The sequence below is a fragment of the Salvia miltiorrhiza genome, chromosome 6 (genome assembly GCF_028751815.1).
Source record: "Salvia miltiorrhiza cultivar Shanhuang (shh) chromosome 6, IMPLAD_Smil_shh, whole genome shotgun sequence".
NCBI classification, from domain to species: Eukaryota; Viridiplantae; Streptophyta; class Magnoliopsida; order Lamiales; family Lamiaceae; genus Salvia; species Salvia miltiorrhiza.
The window spans coordinates 33,810,985-33,817,976 of NC_080392.1; positions in this window are offsets into that span (position 1 = coordinate 33,810,985).

Consider the following 6,992-nt stretch of genomic DNA (forward strand, 5'->3'; position numbering starts at 1 on the left):
AACAACAACAACAACAACAACAACAACAATAATAATAATAACAATAACAACAATAACAATAACAACAATAACAATAATAATAATAAGAACAATAATAATAATAATAATAACAATAAGAATAATAACAACAATAACAATAATAATAACAATTTATTATCTTATTAGGGATTATAGCCAAAAAATACACGAACTTTGATAAAAATTGCAATTTTCACCTGAACTTTCAAATTAGCCAAAATATACCTGAACTTATATTTTTTGTTGTAAATTTCACCTGAACTTGCAATGATTGAACTCCGTCGAGGTGAAATTTACAACAAAAAATATAAGTTCAGGTATATTTTGGCCAATTTGAAAGTTCAGGTGAAAATTGCAACTTTTATCAAAGTTCGTGTATTTTTTTGCTATAATCCCTTATTATTATTATTATTATTATTATTATTATTATTATTATTATTATTATTATTATTATTATTATTATTATTATTATTATTATTATCATCATCATCATCATTATTATTATTATTGTTATTTTTGTTATTATTATTATTATTATTATTATTATTATTATTATTATTATTATTATTATTATAAAACGGACTGCAATCTTTTTCTGTCCGTGAAGATCCCACCAGAGTGCCTTCGAAAACAATAACAATAACAATAATAATGATGATGATAATAATAATAATAATAATAATAACAATAACAATAACAATAACAATAACAATAACAATAACAATAACATAATAATAATAATAATAATAATAATAATAATAATAACCACAATAACCACAATAACAACAACAACAACAACAACAACAACAACAATAATAATAATAATAATAATAATAATAATTAGTTTAGGGGAGACTAATTACATAAGTAATGGTGGAATAAAGTGGGCCCAATAGGTAAAAGTGTAGTAATTTTAAAAACAAGGGAGCGTATAATTATCCAAAAAGCAGAATAGGAGTTTATTTCATGAACAAATATTTAAGGGCAAATAGGAGTTTATTTCGTGGACAGATGGAGTATTTAACATTATCATTCAAGTAAATATTCAACATCAGGTAGATATTCATATAAGCACATTATAAGCACATTGACTTTGGTGCTACTTGATAATGGTGCCATATTAGTATTGTATTATTAATATTTATATATATTTTTATCTATCTTATACTCCCTCCGTCCATGAAAGAACTTCCTAGCAGGGAGTGGCACGGGTTTTTATGAAACAAAAAAGTTTACTAATTTTTGGAATATCGTTATTCATCACTATATATGCCTTATTCATCACTATATACTGACTTATTCATTAGCCTCACATCTAATGAAAAATTACAATTTCACTAGAACTTAACCCTATATATATATATATAGGGGGCAGTTATTCAATAAACCACCCTTATTTTAATAATTACGAACCAGCAAAAATGCATGAATTTTATGTATGACACGCATGAATAAACTGTATAAATGCATAAATTGCGAAAAATAATTTTTTGCTACCTTTGGGATTCCAACAAGGTGATGAATCAGCCGTAGATCTTGATAATTTAAGGGCTGAAAATAGTTCCTAATTTATATTTTAAGAAGCGTTCTTATTTTAGCCTTCCCCTATATATATATATATATATATATATATATATATATATATATATATATATATAGGGAGAGGTTCAAGAAAGAACCATAAATAAAAAAAGACCGGAGAACCATTTTCAGCCATTCGATCATCAAGATCTACGGTGGATGCATCATCTTGTTGGATGAATGCAGATCCTGGGTTCGAATCCTGAAGGGAGCATTTTTTTTATTTTTTTAGTGCATTAATTTTAACAACGAATGCATTAATTTTTACAGTGGATGCATTAGATTTGATGGTTCTCCCGTTCTCACAAATAATGTAGTTCTCTCTAGAACCACACCCTATATATATATATATATATATATATATATATATATATATATATTACATAAGTTAAATTTTCATGTGTTGATAAGAATGTTACTAACATTGTAACTAACAAACAACGGAATATTAAAATGACACCAGAAAATAGTTTGTGCAGATTTATCCAACATAATAAATATGTGGTTGTCTTAATAACAGTAAATCGCTATGATGAAAAACATTACATTTTACAATATAGACTACTGCTCCTATATTATAACCTTATAGATCCTCAAATCTATCCTAAGTTGAATACATATTTATAATTAGACAGAGTCTAGACTAATCAATAAAAAATATGATTATTCTAAGATGATTATTCTAAGAATAATCAAATAAGATAACCTATTTACATCCAATAAATCTGTCTAATAAATTATCTATCTCAACCTGATCATTCTTTGAATAATCAAGTATAAAACAATAAGAACTTCTTTGCAACTTAAAAATCTGCCTAAGAAATTCTTTATCTAAACATGATTAGTCTTTGACTAATCAAGTTAAGACCATCTACACTTGTGTTGCTCTTTTGAAATGTTGCAAGAACTAGACTTGAAGCTTCACATATTCCATAATCTATTTAAGACTCACAACACCTCTGTCAGAAGACGCAAATGTATTTGGAGAAGCTCTCTAGTTGCAGCAAGTTTTTTAATCTTCAAATGCATAACCTTGTAAATGAGGTCTTCTCTGGTATTTATAAGCATCCCACTGGTCATGGTTTTCATGGAACTTTAGTTGCACATGTAGAGATAACTTCCTTTAGTAGTTATCACCCATGATCTTCATGACCGTTGCTCACTCTTTTGAAAACTGCTCCTTCCCTTTATTGTATAACCTATAGAAACGATACACTAGAGATGGCCACATGAATCAAAACCGTAAACCAAACCGAAAAGCCAAATCGTGGTCAATGGTTTCGGAACCAGAACCGTAATCGGTGTTCCACGATTCGGTTCCGATTCCAATTTTGAGAACCGACAGTTCACAGTTCTGAATCGGAACCAGAACCGAAACAGTTGAACCGTGAACCGCATCAGAACTGGGATCCGTGGAACAATGTGTGTTTGTTTGTGGTAGAAGACTTACGTATTTATAGGTGTTAACTAAGGTTTGCAGAATTTATGTATAGTATATATAGTGTAACGTGTAATTATATAGAAATTAGTGGAATCTTGATTGGTGTGATTCCTTTTTACTACAAGATATGCCCACTCATATGCAAGATACCAAGAAAAAGTTTTCCTTGATTATTGTACGTATTAATTAATTATTATCACTAAAGCGAAAATACTATCATTGATTATTATTATTATTATTGTTATTGAAATATGTAGATCTTGCAATATAAATATCACGTTATTATAAAATTTACTATGTATATTATGCTATAAATTTGAAACAAAATCAATCTAATATAACCCATTGTATCTTTTATTTTAGAAGATAATACGAAAAAACAATACAAACAACATAAATATATATTTTTTTAAAAGGGTCAAACAGTTCGAACCGTGAACTGTCGGTTCGGAACTGGAATCAGAACTGGCCGTTCGCGGTTTGAACTGGAACCGTGAGGGAGCTTTCACGGTTCGGTTCCGATTTCAAATTCCGAAATCATGGAACCGACGGTTCGGTTCCGGTTGGCGATGTTTAATGTACACAATATAAAGGAAGATAAAACTCATTAAAAAAGTAAGTAATCTACATGGATAAAGCAAGTAACGATTTCATGTTTGTTAATTAATATGTGTGTCATTATTAAACTGCGATTATATATAAAAGAAAAAATGAAAAAAATCTAAAGAAACCCTTGAAAGCACAAGAAAAGCAGACTAAGGGTCGAGCCTCATTAAAACCTTCTTACGGAAAATCCAGAGGGAAAAACCGTAAAAAGGAAAACGAGTACCCGTCTAAAAGACAAAAAGAAAGAAGGAAAGAGCGGAAGGGAAAGTTTCCAGAACTTCGGCCGAACCATCGTCCCCAAACAATCCCGGCTCCAAACCAACATTCTGTATGTGTGTCATGACATCAACTAACAGAAAACAACATTTGTTGGTAACATACCAACTAACACACTTAAAAACTGAAAAACTTTAACATTCTGTATGACACGAGTTTTAATAAAATGTGAAGAAATTTATTAGTGGACTAAGGGTCCCACTTTAAATATGAGCGAAGATGTGTGGATCCTACTATTATAAATGGAAGTGGAAAATTTTTTGTGGACAGACCAAAAAGAAAATTCTTGCAAATTTTTGATGGATGGAGGGAGTATGATTTTTATTTAATGATAAAATATTCTTATATATATCAAATTAAAGATCGTGACAAGATCTTTAATTTGATATCTAATATGTAAATAATAGATTTAAAATAAGAAAGTTATACAAGTTAGAAGTTTCTAAATAAAATATTTTTCTCTCATCTCTGTTATTTTACACTGTATAGTTTTTATTGTATTTAAAAATATTATATACATGTAATTTATTTGATTTAAGTAATTTTAGGACTTGGTGAAAGAAAAATAAAGATAACTATTTAAATAATACATGGTCTAACATTATAGTTTTCGTTAAACATATATTACTCTCTTCGTCCACCAAGAGTGTAACTCTTTTGGTGGACACGGGTTTTAAGAATATAGTTGGTAGATGTGTATAAAGTAAAAATGCGTGGTTGTGGTTGAATTGAGTGTGGGACCATAAAAAATGAGCGGTTGTAATTAAAAAGAGAAAATGGGGTTATGTCCTAAAAGGGAAAGTGGTACACTCCTTGTGGACGCATAATCGGGTAATTGTGTTGCACTCTTGGTGGATTGAGGGAGTACAATTTTTATGTTTCAACAATGTAAATGCATGTGCTTTTCACATAGTTTTCCATTATGTAGATGCACCTTGGGAAGACCTCTTTTTACTCCAAGTGATACTCAAAATGCTTTGTAGTTTCCTTTTACAGTGCTTGAAAACTTTTATCCCGAGTGACAGTGCGAGTGCTTCGTAATTTCCTATTGCAGCATTTAAAAACTTTCCTTATGTGAAGCGGATGTTTTTGGTAAGGATGTATGGTGAAGATCCCCATGCATTATTTGGCGTGTGGAGCAGCTTAGCAAGATCTTGTTGTCTTCTTTCGGTACATGTTCGTTTGGAATATTTTCCACAAAGATATATTCACCCTGCGCTGCATGGTAATATATCTAAGGTTCCTTCGGTGCCCCAATATATATGTTATTGAAGACTCACGTTTTGGTTGCGGTTTCTAAGTCTTATTTTCATTGTTATCTCACTTGCATTCTTTGTTCTAGTGGAAGATAGGTTCTTTCTTCTGTTTACAATAGTTGAGTTGTAATATGTATTTATTACTGGAATCGGCTTAGAGTTTATTTATGTTTCTTTATTAGGATTAGGTAGTGAGTGGGGGTACTCACGTCCAAGAAAGTGTGTGGTGCATGCATTGCTAGCTTTTACTGTTAGTGGAGTTTTGGGAAGTTGCTTAGGTTTAAGAGTCGATTCTTGTATAAGTCCTTTGTAATGTGTGTTTGTTGCGTATTGATTATTCTCTCTCGTGTGCCAACACGAATACTTACTCACTTGGAATCTATTTTTATGTATAAATTTTGCACTTATCTTTTTCAATTAATAATAAAGCAGGTTACCTAATATATATATCAGGTTTTTGAAAGATCGGAATTTGTTCATATGGCTTCTCAAAATGAAGGAGGATTTATTGTTCCTCCACTTCTAATTAGAAACAACTACGCATATTGGAAGATGCGCATCATGTGATTCATCAAGTCTCAGGACGAGAATGCGTGGATCTCAATCACCCTGGCTGAAGTTTTCTTAAAGATACTGAGGACAATATCAAACTAAGAGGTAAATGGACTCTATGCATTAGGAGCTAATAATAAATCTTTCAATTCCATTCGAACGACGATTAGATGGAGGTTTTCACTCTGATCTCGATGTGTAAAAGTGCTGAGGCTTTAGATGTTCTTCAAAACATGTACGAAGGAAAAACTTGTGTCAAGAACTTGCGCATTCAACAACTCACTACTCAATTCGAGATGCTCAAAATGCAAGAGAATGAAAGCATCACTGAGTACCCAAGCTACTTTTGGTATTGCAAATGAAAGCTTCTCCCTTGATGAAAGAATTCCATAAAGCAAACTTGTGCGAAATATAGTAAAAATTAAAAAAAAAAATGACGGTTCAAACCGGGAACCGCCGGTTCTAGGGGCGGTTTGGCGGTTCCACGGTTCGGTTCCAATTCCGAACCGGGAATCGTCGATTTTGTAAACTTGGAACCGTAATCGAACAGCCGAACACGGTTTCGATTCTGGTTAGGAACCGTCTAACACGGTTCCGGTTCCGAAACCGTCCCGGACGGTCCAGTTTCACGGTTCGGTTCCCGATTCAGATTTTTTTTTGCTACCTCTACTCCACTGTCGGACCCACCGCTTGTCCAAATAACACGTAGCAATATTACCACCTCTTTTAATTGTTACCCCTAATTTTAAAAGCCCCGTTATAGTAGTACCTCAAAACTATATGCTTCTAGAAATATGACACAACGTTAATGGTTTGAACAATCCCACATTACTTTTGTGTGTTTGTGTTGGTTGTACGGTTGTTTTTGAACTGACACATCATCATTGGATTCAATAATCACATATTTTAAACAATTCAGAGTACTTTGTGATATCTATGCTATATTAAAAAGGTAGCTTTTAATTTGAAATCAATTTCAAATCAATTTTAAAATTGGGTGACAATGTTGTAGTTATAATAAAATTGAAGATTTATGTGTAAGCTATATTTTTTCTTTTTTATTTTTCTTTTCTTTAACTTCTTATTTGTTTTCTTTCTTTTCAAAATTGTGAAATTCGATTAGTTATAAAATAATTAATATGCATATCAAATTAATGGTCACGATAAGAGTTTTAATTTGATATCTTTTATGTAAATATTCGATATAAAATTTAAAAATTAAATTTATTTAAATATTAAAATTTTATAAATTTCTCTCACAT